This window comes from Planococcus citri, chromosome 2 (assembly GCF_950023065.1).
Source record: "Planococcus citri chromosome 2, ihPlaCitr1.1, whole genome shotgun sequence".
Classification (NCBI taxonomy): Eukaryota; Metazoa; Arthropoda; class Insecta; order Hemiptera; family Pseudococcidae; genus Planococcus; species Planococcus citri.
This window is the reverse complement of record NC_088678.1, coordinates 71,276,440-71,291,667: the sequence shown is the minus strand read 5'-3', so window position 1 is coordinate 71,291,667 and position 15,228 is coordinate 71,276,440. Positions and strand designations below refer to the sequence as shown.

At 34.4% G+C, this 15,228-nt stretch overlaps 1 protein-coding gene across 1 annotated transcript in view; it reads right to left on the bottom strand.

The window, feature by feature from the left end:
• Positions 1 to 15,228, bottom strand: part of LOC135837545 (metabotropic glutamate receptor 6) — a 105,167-nt gene that overhangs the window by 34,349 nt on the left and 55,590 nt on the right. The window contains exon 6 of the mRNA XM_065352855.1: positions 9,064 to 9,124. The gene's annotated coding sequence lies outside the window, so the exon portion shown is untranslated. The remainder of the gene's footprint in view (positions 1 to 9,063; positions 9,125 to 15,228) is intronic.

Sequence of the window (15,228 nt, the reverse complement as noted above, 5' to 3'; positions counted from 1 at the left end):
TTTTTAGGCATGAAAAATCGAAATGAGGGGTAATTTTCTGGAAATCTATTGTAATGTGTGGTGATTTCATGAAAATGAAGGCAAAATTACTGCTCGAGCGAAGCGAGAGCGAAAATTCTTGGAAAAAATGGGTCCAAATAACGAAAAAACGTCCATATTTGCATGTTTTCTTTCAAATTTTCGCTCTCAAGGGGGGGGCATGGCCCCCTTCGCCCCCCCCTCTTGGCTACGCCACTGTGCAGGTAATATGATTTGTTTGTAATTTAGGAGAAAAATGGGGTGGTCGACATTTTAATTAGAGCACTTTTCAAAAGAAAATTTTTTTGAGAAATTTTTTCTACTTGACTTCATCAAATTTGAAAATTTCTTATTTCATTGAATTCCTCGTCTTTTTTTATTCTCGAAATATATCTTACATAATTAAAATCACATAAACCACCGAAGTCATAAAACACAATGTGAGAGGCGCCAAAAAGTTTTTGGCTCTTCAAAAACAACTTTCTGCTCTATCTAAGATTACGATTTTGGTGTCATTCGTTTTGTCTGTGAAAAAGGAATAGGAATACATTTTTTCCGGAAAAGTTTCGGCATCATTTGAATGAAATAGGCAGGTGTTCGGAATTAGAGTAGTCGTCGGTATTAGGGCACCTTACTTTTACTTATACTCTCAAGAAATATGAAAAAAATTCAAGACTTTGGTGATTCAATCCGATGAAAGAAAAAAACATTAGTTCTTAATTTTCAAGGTTGGTTAACACTAAAATCCAAAATGAAAAATTCTCACCTTTTTTCGTGCTTTTTTTCAGCTTTTGATCCTTGAAAATAAAATTCAGAAAAAGAAGCGAGAACACTTTATAACTGCCAGAAATGGTAAAATTTGGAGGGAAGGGAAGGAGGAATATTAGTTTTGGGACTATTTTCCTTCATTTTTTCTGAAAATGAATTTGGAATTTTTAAAAGTTGAAGGCCCCTCTTTACACCAGATTTTTTTAAGACACAAAGAAAAACACGAAAAAATCCAATTTTCCTACGCAAAAATGTCACATTTTTGTTTCAGAATTTTTCCAATTCATCCATTTCTCAAGAGAAATTCCACTTTCAGCCTGCCAAGCTATATTGGTTCCTCTTATAGAGCGCCCCCCTCCCGGGTTGGAGAAAATCAAGAAAAATTAAATAGGTAAATCACTTGGGATTTTTTTGAAAATTTCCCACCTCTGTGTCATGCAGAATAATATTTTAAATACGTAACACAATTTTGTCAACTTAGGTTGGAGAGGGGGGCTTTTCAGCACGACCTAATTTTAATTTGGAAGCCTAAACTTTTCATAACCTTTTTTTGACATACAAACCAACAATTTTGAGGGGGGAGCAAAGAAAAAGCACAAACATCGTTCAAAAAAATGTATACAAGAACATTATACACATGTGTATATGCACGAGTAAGTTGGATTGTGAGAAAAATGTCGTATGATTTTGACCAATTATTTCAGTAGGTACCATTTCGAATCAAAAATCACTCAGAAAAAAATTTTAGCTCCAAAGGTGCCCCTGAAGAGGAGATATGGGTTCCTACTTATGAAGGGAAAGTCTCCTTTCTCAGGAAAGGTTTAAATCGTGGATATGTTTCTTGCGCAAGTCAACTCAACGCTTAGAACTTCACATTTTGAAAAAAGTCTGAAAAAAATATCAGAAAAAATTGTTGAAAGCTTTTAGCACTTTATTGACTTTATTCAAAGTTCTCACAATTTAATCAAAATTTCGTTGATAGAAACTCAACTACATTTTTTTTCAAGTCTTCTAAATAAGTCTGACAAAATGTCAAAAATTCATTTTCGAAAGTTTGCCAAGAATTCGTCATATAATTTCTTTTCAAGCTCCTAACAGTCTAGATCTAGATACTCTATATACTTACTTAAAATTGATCAAATTTTTCAATTTTTTTGAAAGTTTTACGTATTAAAAGCTCAAAAAGTGACCACCCAACCCCCCTCCCCTCCATCCTGAAAACCTGCACTGTATCGGAGTGTAAAAAAATTACGAGAAATGATTCTTACATAGGATGTAAAAAATTGGTTAAAACAAAGTAAAATTTTCCAGTCCCAGGTCGAAAATTTTCTAAATAGGTAGCACCTCCCTTTGATGAAAAATTTTCAAAATTTCTTTATTTAGGTTTGATTTCTTTCTATTTTTGAGAGGAGGTCATTCAAAAGGGTCGACATCGTTTGGGAGACCCAGGATGGGGTTTTCTTCAAAAGTGAGTTATTTCGTACATATTTTATAACATAAAACAAAAATAGAAAATATTTTTACAAAATGTGCGCTGACTTAATTTATAGAGTATCTTGCCAAAAAATTGAGTAAATTGAAGGTAATTTACGAGGAATTGATTGTCTTGAATGTAAGGATATTGGCACCATAATTTAATCACATTTCAAAAAGTTACTCTTGAATTACCACTTGTGGATTCCATTTTTCTGCAAATCGATTTGAACTTTTCGAAATCAAAAATAGATTTTAAGGTCGTTGCTGAGGTGACGAAGATTTGAAAAAATTCAAGGTCATCACCCTCTCATGAACCTTTATTTTCGAATCACGTTTGGGCCATTCCACGTCAATTCGACCAAGAAGTGGTAAAGGGAAGGAGGGGGAGGGGGGGTCGACGATTTTTTTGAAATTTTTTCTGTGGAATACCCTTCCGAAGGGATGACCAATGGCGCAAATCGCAGCCCTGTAGCCCTTTTTAAAGGCTGCCAGGGGGTGTCAAATTTTTCAGTGAACTTGAATTAATATCATCCATTTCAGAAGTGGATTACTCGATAACTATACCAAAATGGATTTTTTTCCAATAGGTATGGGGTTTGAAAGGCTTTTTGATGGTATCATAAAAATCAGTGTTGCCACTTTTTTTCGTATAAGAAAAATTTGCTTGAAAAGTTTCAAAATGTAGATTTCATATCGTTTCGAGTCTCAAAAATTCTGAAAAAAATATATTATGGACAACTTTTCATGCTGATCAACATATCAAAAAATTGGGATGGCATTATGTCGAAAAGTAGATTTAAAAAATCGAAAGTTTGCGAAAAAATGCGATTTTTTTATTCAAAACATGAAAAATAGTTTTGAGTGGTGAAATTGACCCATTTGACCCCTATTTTTGCGTATCCGTTGAAAAAGTTGAAAAAACCCTTTCACTCGATGAAATGAACTCATCACAAAAAAAATCAAAATTCGAAAAAATTCAATTTTCAATTTCATACATCAAAAAAAGTTTAAATTCATTCTGTTGCCTTATTTTGACCTCTATCTGACGTATTTCATAAAAAGTTGATGAAAATCACAAGGGGTTTTTCAACTTTTTCAACGGATATGTAAAAATAGGGGTCAAATGGGTCAACTTCACCACTCAAAACTTTTTTTCATCTTTTGAATAAAAAAATCGCATTTTTTTCGCAAATTTTCAATTTTTTTAAATTGACTTCACGACATAATTCCATCCCAATTTTTTGATACGTTGTTCAGCATGAAAAGTTGTCCATACTTAATATATTTTTTTCAGAATTTTTGAGAATCAGAACGATATAAAAACTACGTTTTGAAACTTTTCGAGCTAATTTTTCGTACAAAAAAATGTGGCAACACTGATTTTTATGATATCACCAAAAAGCCTTTCAAAACCCCTACCTATTGGAAAAAAATCAATTTTGGTAGGTATCGCGGTTATCGAGTAATCTAATGCTGAAATGGATGATATTTCAAGTTCACTGAAAAATTTGACACCCCCTGGCAGCCTTCAAAAAAGGGCTACAGGGCAGCGATTTGCGCCATTGGTCATCTCTTCGGAAGGTCTTTCCACAGAAAAAATTTTAAAAAAATCGCCGACCCCCCTCCCCCTTACCACTTCTTGGTCGAATTGACAAGGAATGACTCTTTTTGAATCAATCAGTTGAAAACTGCCTGAAACGGCATTCAACTCCTGTACACTCGACTCGAGTCTCTCACACGTCAACATATGAAGTCTGTCGCATACTCTAGTGCCACACAAAAGCCAATTACGCTGACATAACGTCCACTTCACCGGTCCATGATCCGTTCACCTACATACCAACTCTCCAGTAGTACCTCAGACGAATAAAATATCCGACTTGGAAGCGTCATCTCTCATCTATCGTCACAGGAAACGATCCTGTTACAGGAACGAACAACGAACCACTTGTTGCATTTTTTTGCTTTACTCATCTCTCTCTACAGTTCTGCAGGAGTGCAGGGATAGCTCATACGGTCATAGAATGACATCGTATGGCCTGCGGTGAAAGCACACACGAATTTAAATTTTTTTGCAATTCATGGCCAGGGCCTGAGCATCATCATCGGTCGACTCGGGTTCCCGTTACAGCAGCGGTTCTAAGTGAGCGCGGCAAATTGATAAACTAGAGGCGTTTTGAAAACCGCCCACCTTCATATATTACACATTGGCGAAGCCGCACGGGCACCGCTCCGGTCCATATTACGTGTGAGAATATTCGTATATTATAGACAAGTGTCTGTCGGTATATGTACAGACAGAGGTACCTGCACGTAAAGCTGCGCTAAGAAAGTGCCTCAATTTATTAACTTTCCATTGTATTTTTTCATCAAACGGTAATATTTCTTTTGATATATACGCGAGCAGCGAGCAACGCGTGTGTGTAGAAGTGAAGTACACACACACGTTCGCAGTTTTCATAATTCTTTTCACTCTCGGTGTATCAGCAGCAGATAGTTAAGATATACCCAAGAGACAATATCCACACTTCACATTGTCTTCGCTCACCATAGTACTCGTACATATAGGTACCAGATACAGTATACCTATTAAGCAAACACGTAATCTTAAACATTATTCTACACATTTTTTTTCATTTCTTGTATTTCGTGAGCGCCTTTTTGTCTGTGTATATGGAATCTATTGTTTATATTTTTCTCACGTGGTCTAGCTCTTCTCGGCTTCCACCTCCGCCCCTCCTCTACGTGGTAGATATAATTTAATACTCTCGTCAAATCATCGCGTTATTTGCTGCTGCGCTCCTGTGAGAGTACCTGCCGGAACTACTAATTATCGCTTTTATTTTTACCAAACTCGAATTAATATTGTAACGGAATATTTTCGCCTATTTTTAAATACTCGAGCTCTGCAGTAGGAATGAATAGGTAGGTACCTCCTTCGAGAACATCTTGTAACGTCTATTACAGATGTTTCCTCAACATCGTAGAATCGTTTATAATTATTTTTTATTATACTGCTTTCGACATAAATATTGCATCTTTTCGATGTGGAAATTGAACATCCGACAAAACTCGAGTATCATTGTACAGCTGCACAGCCTTGCCAAAGATTGTCAAAAACTCTATCTGGCTATAGGTAAATGATTTTTCACATTTTTTTTCGCCATCTTTTCTTTTATATTTTCATTTTCATTCGGATGTACTCGTATTTTCACTTTTCTATTATATCATCGTCGTTTGTAGCTGTTGCAGTAGGTTGCAGCTTTCACTGAACCGGGTGTGGAAATAAGATAGGTACCTATAGTGCACCATTCGAAGTGTAAAGCGTCGTTTATTTCGTCCGATCGACTGTATTATTAATTATGATAATATGATGATGAAGGAGATTCGCTAATCATCGGAAGCGATCTTGATGATTTGCTCTGCGGGGTGTTGAGATCGAAGAAAGTAATGTTTGGACTTTCATTATGAGTTGAAATTCAGTCAGGAAAAATTTTAGCTCCGGAGGTGCTTCTGAAGGAGTGAATATTGAATATCAAAGAGAAGGAATTTTCGAAAAAATTGTGGTTTTTTCGCTTCAGCCCTTACCCAGTACTCGACCAGTTTTGGAAAGAATTACACATATCGAATTTGAGATTCTGTGTCGATCTAGGTCATTTCTTTCAAAATCCAACGGGGGGGGGGGTTCTATACGAGAAACCAATGTAGCTACGGGAGGCAGTGAAGGGATTTTCTCTTGAAAAATGGATTACTTAGTTAATGAAATGGAAAATTTTTATCGTAAATGGGGTTTTTTGTGTTTTTATTGCTGATCCTGAAAAAAACTACTGTGAAGAGGGCCCTTTGATTTTTGAAAAATCCAAATTCATAATTTTCAGTGATTTATGTTTTTTTTAATATATACTTTTTCAGCAATAATCTCGACTCTCGAACTCAATATCAACTTCTCTGAACCGAATTTCACCATTTCTGGCTATTCTAAAGTCTCCAGCACGATTTTCGATTCATGTAAAATTTTAAAATTTCCCCAGAATGCATAGAAAATGTTTTATTCATATTCGAGCCAATTTTTAGGGCGGATACGTCAAGTACTTCTTTTTTACCAAGATATTTATATGAAAAAAATCCAAAAAATCAAACTTTGTTGTTCGTCGAGAAATTTTGAAATTTTCACGAATTGCTCTATGTTGTCAAAAATCAACTAACCCCTCTCGAATCTAAATTTTGACATTTCGAGCCATTCTGGAGCCTCCATCCTGATTTTCGATTTATCCAAAAGGTGTAGAAATTTTATTTATAGGCCGCAAAAAATCGAGTTGTGTGGCTTATTCTCGATCTATTTAGTAGATAAATTTATAAATATTTGGAACAATTTCTAGGCGAACAACTCAAGTGTATTTTTTAATTTTTGAAATTCACTCACATGCCTCATACCTGTATTTTCATTTTATCCATGAAAATATTTTTTGAAATGCGAATTTAATCATTTCTAGACATTTAGGAACCTCCAGCGCGATTTTCGATTTTTCTAGAATTTTAAATTTTCTACAGAAAGCGTGGAAATTAATTTGGGTAGCTGAAAATCAACTTATGGCTAATTTTCAATCCATTTAGCAAGTTTATTCCGCATTTGGGCCGATTTCCAAGCGACTGGAGAACACCTCAAGAGCGTTTTTTTGACCAGCATTCTCAACTTTAGGTGGGACGTAAATTTTTGAGGAGCGACCAAAGCAACTGATAAGAAGTAGGTATCTGGGCTCACAAAAGTCAGTGCATCTGCAATCTGCATACCCCAAGAATATTGAAAGAATTTGATTTTACGAACGAATTGATTCACTCATTTTGAAGCATCTGTACCTACAGCAAATTCATCTATTTACAATCGAATCGAATCATTCACGAACGATTAGTGATTAATAAATTGATTGATTTCTCGGTGAATCATTCGCGAAAGGATCAATTGATTTACGATTGATTCGGTTTTTCTGAAACTTAAAATTGATCTGTTTTCAAGCGAAGTGAATCGAATCGAATCGAATCATTCACAACCGATTGGTGATTGAACAAATTGATTGATTTCTAGGTGAATCATTCGCGAACGAAATATTCAATTTTTAGTGAATCGTTCACGAACGAATTGATTAATTGTTGGTGAATCATTCGTGAACGAATGGAACAATTTTTCAGTGAATCATTCGCGAACGAATTGAATAATTTTTTATGAATCATTCGCGAACGAATTGATTAATTTTTAAGCGAATTATTCGCGAACAAATTGATTAATTTTTCAGTGAATTATTCGCGAACGAATTGAATAATTGTTGGTGAATCATTCGCGAACGAATTGATTCGTATAAGTGACTCGTTCGCGAACGAATTGATTCATTTACTTGATTTTTGATGAATCATTCACGAACAAATTGAAGATTTTTTAGTGAATCATTCGCGAACGAATTGATTAATTTTTCAGCGAATCATTCGCGAACGAATTGATTAATTTTTCAGCGAATCATTCGCGAACGAATTGATTAATTTTTCAGTGAATCATTCGCGAACGAATTGATTCATTTACTTGATTTTTGATGAATCATTCACGAACAAATTGAAGATTTTTTAGTGAATCATTCGCGAACGAATTGATTCATTTTTCAGCGAATCATTCGCGAACGAATTGATTCATTTTTCAGTGAATCATTCGCGAACGAATTGATTAATTTTTTAGTGAATCATTCGCGAGCGAATTAATTAATTGTTGGTGAATCATTGCGAACAAATTGAATGATTTTTTAGTGAATCATTCGCGAACGAATTGATTTGTGTAAGCGACTCGTTCGCGAACGAATCGATTCATTTACTTAATTTTTGGTGAATCATTCACGATCGAATTGAATAATTTTTTAATGAATCACTCGCAAACGAATTGATTCGTATAAGTGACTCGTTCGCGAACGAATCGATTCATTTACTTAATTTTTAGTGAATCATTCGCAAACGAATTGAATAATTTTTTAATGAATCATTCGCGAACGAATTGAATATTTTTTATGAATAATTTGCGAACGAATTGATTAATTGTTGGTGAATCATTCACGAACAAATTGAATAATTTTTTAGTGAATCATTCGCAAATGAATTGATTTGTGTAAGTGACTCGTTCGCGAACGAATCGATTCATTTACTTAATTTTTGGTGAATCATTCACGAACGAATTAAATTATTGTTTAGTGAATCATTCGCAAACAAATTGATTCGTATAAGTGACTCGTTCGCGAAGGAATCGATTCATTTACTCAATTTTTGGTGAATCATTCACGAACGAATTGAATAATTTTTTAGTAAATCATTCGCAAACGAATTGATTCGTTTAAGTGACTCGTTCGCGAACGAATCGATTCATCTACTTAATTTTTGGTGAATCATTCACGAACGAATTGAATAATTTTTGGCGAATCATTCTGCGTCTGAAATTTTGTTTGCTGAGTTTGTAGGGCATAGTCTTTGAATTCTCGACATCCTAATCAACGTTTCTTCGAACGACCAGGTAAAAAGGGGGGAGGTAGGGGGAAAATGTAATAGTACCCCAATATAACTTCCTAAGGTTGTGGTCCCTCCACATCGCAATTCTCAAATACAAATGGACTTCAAATAACTACAAAAATAGACTATTTCAACTCCTTTTTCGTTTTTCGAATCGAACCTCAAGAAAACTATTTCATTTCTTCAAATAAGTTGTAGGTACAAAATATTTTCCTCGAATCTCCACCACCAAAAAAAAAATCAAATCTCAATTCGAGTACTCACTTTATGGTTTGTTGAGTTGGATGTCCGCAAAATCTACAATTTCAACCTCATTTGAGAGAACCTGCAAAACAAACAATAAAAAAATCCGGTCATTAGAATTATTCTAGAATATTTAAACACTTTAGGTCATCTATCAACTACCTATTTCAATTCGCCAACTAACAAAAAAAAAAAAAAAAAATACTCCAAATTACGATTAATAATCCAATTTTGAGCTTATACTCCAGCTCGTAAGCATATTATAATCTCGCAACTCATCTACAATATTTTTTGCTCCATCGTCGACTCGAATTAATCAACACCCGAAATTCTCTCTCTCTCGATAATTGGAACCTGGATATCAAACGAGTATCATTTTACCTGGCTTGTGTTGTAGTAGGTATTCAGATTCAGGCAAGTAAAACGCGATTTCTTGGTCACACACAGGTAGTCGCTTCTTCTTTTACTTTATTTATTTACTTTTTTTTTTATATAAGTATACGTACAAAGTGAATAAAAAGTAGCACGTTTACAACTAATTTCAAGGTTTATTGGCGGTAATAAAGGTAGGTATACTTCTTTGGATTGTTTTAATTACGTATGTATTAAGATAAACATGGAGTAGGTTAGGTGGGTATATGAGAACGACACCATCTCATTGGTATTTTGATTACGTGAAATTTTCGACAAGTAGAGTGCTACTGTGGGCTGGAAGTCTGGAACGCTGGAAGTGGAAACATTCGAATTCTTCCACACAAATAGAAATGAAAATAAATAAATAAATAAACCGCGAGAAAGAGATAAAAGAAAGGAGAGAGGATACGCGATGGATGACCTAGCACTAGGAAAACCAGCTTATGTAAACGAAATCAATTACCGTATACATCGAGATTCCGTATCACGCTGCCGCTGCGGCCGCCGCCACCGCATAAACAAACAAATCGAAACGTTTAACCTTCGAGACCATGAAATCATCGAAGCGCCATTAAAAAAGTTGCGCTCTGTAGTGAAAGAAGAAGCGAAAAGAAAAGAGATATAAAAAAAAGGAGTCAGTCTATAATTGATCTACAATTCTAAAATCATTGCGCCGCGGCCGCGCGCTGTCGTGTTTTAAGGTCAGTAGTCCAAATGACTTCGGTGAATTTGAATCAAGAATCCGCCACTCGTTACCCTGCTCTCGCCTCGTCGCTTCTGTTTTGAATCGATTAATTTACGCGCCAGAATTCGATCGCGATCGTGAACGTAATTACGAGTAATTATTCGGGTATGTTTGTTTACTTCAGGTTTCCATAAGCAAGCCCATTAGAATACATGTAGTCTGATTGAGATGTGCAGTGGGATGTGAGGGGAAGGGACTTCTTATACGATTACAATGTAATTTTGTTGTGTTTGATTTTTGGGTAATCTAGATCGTCTAATGTGAAAATAAAAACGAGTCAGCGGGTCTCTTTTTCCAGAGCATCGATTTCACTTTACCTCAGAATGATCTCAGCACCAAAATGATGTTCAAACAGAAGACATTTTCAATCAAAAATTATTGATCGAAAGTACGAGGCTACAAGAGTACATACTATAAGTACCTAACTATAGTTGAAATTATAATGAAATTCATAATTCTCCTCCCCCTCCTCAGTCCTCGTCCTCTTCCTCATAGATTTCACAAGTTGTTCATCAAGAGTTACGATTCATCAGGACGAGGACGAGCTCCAGCTACATTTTTGGCACACAATCATAAAATCACTCACTATTTGGAATACAAAAAGTAAATTGAAATTATGAAAATTAAACGATTTTTTTTACACTGGAGTGAACAAGAAAATTCTAAGTTATGAGAAATTTAATCCAATGAGATGAATACTTAAAGTTCGATATTCATTTTTTGAAAAAATGAAAATGAACCTACCATTGAAATTGACGAAATTAACGCCACAGCTTTTCTCATAAATTTTAAAAATTGAATAATCAAATTTTATAAAACGCCTCAAAAATTGATGAAAAATTTGAAAAGCTCAAAAAAATTAGTAAAAACTGCTCAAAATTGCAGAAAATGATTATAAACATCATGAAAATCGATTAAAAAATCGATAATATTTAAAAACCCAACAAAAAGTAAAAAATTTCTCAAATGAAAAATATTATAAGGTGGGATTTTGAAAAAAATGACAGAACTTTCATTAAAATCCACAGAAACCAGTCCAAAATTTTCAAAATATGACATTTTATAAGCATTTGATTTGACTTTACCATTTAAGAAACGCCCACCTACATTTTTAAATACATTAAAATAAATAAAATACGCAAATTTTTCAATTCTTTTTGAAAATTGGGGTCCTTGAAGAGCTCAGGGGGCTTTAAACGAAAAATAAATTCAAAATTCGAAATCAGTACCCCCAAAACCATCACAACAAGGCACAGGTCATACAAATTTTAAATTTTTTGTGAGCTTTAGAGCTCGATGTAGGGTTTGCAGAGCTCGTACCGAAAAAGCAGCTTAAAATTCGAAATCCGCACTCAAGAAACCCAAACAAACCATAGGTCACACAATTTTTCATTTTTTTTTCAATTTTGAGGTTTATTGTGGGGCATAAGGGACTGATATTGAAAAAGGTGAGTTGAAATTCGAAATTAGCACTTCTGAAACATCAACAAACCATAGGTCACACGACTTACTCATTTTTACCAAATTTTGGGGCATATTTTTGGACTTGAAGGGGAATGTATCAAATTAAGGAATTTGAAATTCTAAATAAGCACATCTAAAAACCCATCAAACCACAGTGCATACAAATTTTCAATTTAAAAAAAAAACTGTGACTCGCTATGGAACTTAAAGGGACGTATATCAAAAGAATAAGTCGAAATTCGAAATCAGCACACCCAAACCCCCAACATAATTCAAGGATCACACGATTTTTCAATTTTTTCCCCTTAAAATTTCGGAGTTTATTGTGAGACATAAAGAAATTTGTATCGAAAAAATAAACTGAGATTCTAAACCATCACCCCTGAAATATAAACAAACTATAGGTCACACGAATTTTTGATTTTTTTTTTGAATTTTTGGGGCATATTGTGGGGCATGAAGGGGTGTATTTCGAAAAAATTAGTTGTAATTCAAAATCAGCGCCTTCGAAACGTCAACAAACCACAAATTGACGAATTTTTAATTGAAAACATTTTTTTGAACATATTGTGAGGCTTTGAAGTGGGGGGGGGGCTTTCTAAAAAAGTAATACAAAATTAAAAATAATCACCCCTGAAAATACAACAAACCATAAATTACACAAAATCCATTTTTTTGAAATTTTGAGGCATATTTTTTAGGGCATAGAGGGAGCATGTATCAAAAAAGTGAAACGGATTTCAAAATTATTTATTACCTATTTTTAAAAATTTTAAAAATCATTGATTAGTGATTACACGACCTTCTGATTTTTTTTTTAAATTTAAGTGCTTATTAAGAGGCTAAAAGGGGCTGCTATCCTATCAAAAAGACCCTGCGAATTTCTAAATTAGCCCCTACGAAAATCCAAAAACCATTAATCAGACAACTTTTTTATTTTATTTTATTTTTTTTGATTTGAGGATTTGGTTTTTTCCTCGACTCAAATTGGGAGGAAGGAACGTACCCTATCGAGGTATTAAATCCGACAAAAAAACATACTCAGGTCATTTTCTGAGAGAAAATCTACACACTGATTTTTTTTCAAAATTTTTAAACGCAAGATCCCAGATTTGGCATGAATTTTGAAAATTGACCTTTCAGAATCATTTTGTAAGAAAAAATGAACCCACTGATTTCTTTTTCAAAATTTTTAAATGCAAGGTCCCTGATTTGGCATGAATTTTGAAAATTGATCTTCTGCAAAAAAAAGTCCAACTCCAAACTTTTAACATTAGGATAATTTTTAATTTCCTTTGAATGCTTTTCAAAGCTATGTAAACAGATTTGCTCCAATTTGAACCGATTTGATTTCATATTGTTTCCAAAATTCTGTACTGAAATACAAATTTGGAGCTGTATGAAATATTGAGAACCCCTCCTTCCCAGAGGAGAAGTCTTGGCCTTGGGGTGAAATGGTGACGTGTTTCTGTAACTTATTCGGCAAGAGAAACTTGTAAAAAACTTCTGAATAAAATCGGATTCACTAAGGTCAGAATCGCTAATCCCCCCCCTCCCCAAACAACAGCAATTTTTGATAAAAATAGGAATGTTGAAGATTTGAAAATTTCCCAAATATCCGATCAAGTTAGAGCCGAACACCATAAATTGAGCCCTGGTCAGTCAATTAGGTAGAGAAATTTCAATTTTTTAACGAGATTCCAATTTTTGAAAACAATCAAAAATTGAAAATGGTCGATTTAGATTGTTGTTTGTCTGATTGAAGGAAGGAGAGAGGGGAAGGATTGTTTGTCAAGTGATAATTCGAAATTTGATTTTTTAAAAAATATTTTCAGTCGATCTGGAGTCCTTAAAAATTCAAGTGTAAAATTTCGTATAAGTATGAAAAATTATGTATCATCTTAGAATTAAAGTCTCCAATAAAGTGTGACTTTTGAAGAACAATTTGTGAAATTGAGGCATGGAAGGGGTCTAATCGACAATCTTTGAATCATCAAGTAAAATCATCAGTACCTACACCTAGTCTTTGAATTCAGGTACAATAAAATTTCGGTCCAAAAATGTACACAATAGGGTACGGATCTTTGGAAAAAAAGGGAACCTTGAAGAAAAAAAAAGGCATAGGTACATATAAAGAGCTCATTTCTTTTCATTATACATGCATCGAAAGTAAATATCGTTCTCATTCTGATATTTACCTCGGTACACTGGTCATTTTGATTTTGGTATATCCTTGAAAAAGGATCGTTAGGTACATATAGAGATAGCTAAAGCTATTATAATTGAACAGAGTAACCGTATCTAAACGATAATTCTCGTACATGAAAAAATATACACTGTACAGTGTACATGTCCAGCGTATACTATGTATTTGTACGTATCTGTATGAGAGAATGCGTATACAACGCACGTATTCTCTCGGTCGCCTTTCATCCCACCACCATCCCCAGTGTATTTTTTTTTCGACAGAATTTAAATTAATTAACACGCGATTGTTAGATGGGTTATAGGCGATGATGTAACAACATCTCGGATACCTATACGTGGTACACACTACGCCAGACCAAGACCAAGACCAAGACCAACGAACCAGCATTACCCTTACCCATTCTACTCGTACTTTGGTCAGAAAGCGAGCCGAGGCGTGAGCCGATGCTAAATGATTTGTCAAAAATTGAATGGACGCGAATGAATGTGAATGAGAAATGCATACTTGATGATGGTGGCGGCCAAGACGTGAATGCGGATCACATTGCGATCAAGATGGTCCTCTCTCTTTCTCTTTCTATAGTAAAACGATATACAATGTTGCAGATCCGGATAATTAACGCGATAACGATAAAATCGTCGCGTCGATGCGAACTGTACACCGAACAGTGGCTTATTGAGAAATGTTTAACGGTTTACAATTTACATAGCGAAAATACATACTAAAACGAAAATGCTGTTCGCACAAAATGATCGTATATTTGGACGAAAAATACCTAATTGAAATCGAATTTGAAAACAGAACTTGGAAAAAACCTAGCAATCGACGAAAGAGTCTATTTTTCCATGATAAAACATCGGATACCGACTTCTCATGAGGACTGAAGTTAGTAATACTGGGAATCAAATGAAGAAAATTTATTCAGAATCTTTCAAATGACTCGTTTTCTGAATTTCGAATCGTACCTTTGAGATGTATTCACGAATAACGATTTGCAGTGAAATGAATCGTTCGTGAACGAATGCATAAACCACTCAACAAAAAAAATTCAAATCATCCATAAAAATATCGCCTCTAATTCAAGGAATTGACAACCTTCTGTAAAAAAAATCATTCACAGTTTTTCTTTATGAACGAAGAGAGCGAATCGTTCGCGAACGACTTCTTTTCAGGCGGTTGTTCGAATCATTCTAGAAGTCAACATCCTGATAAATTTTTTCTAAATTGAGTATTTAAAAAAAAAAATTGATAAATTTGAAAATCATACGTCTTAATTTAAGCAAGATGAATCTTTTCTGGGACGAATCGTTCGCGAACTACTTTATTTCAACGACACGTTCGAACCAATTGAAAA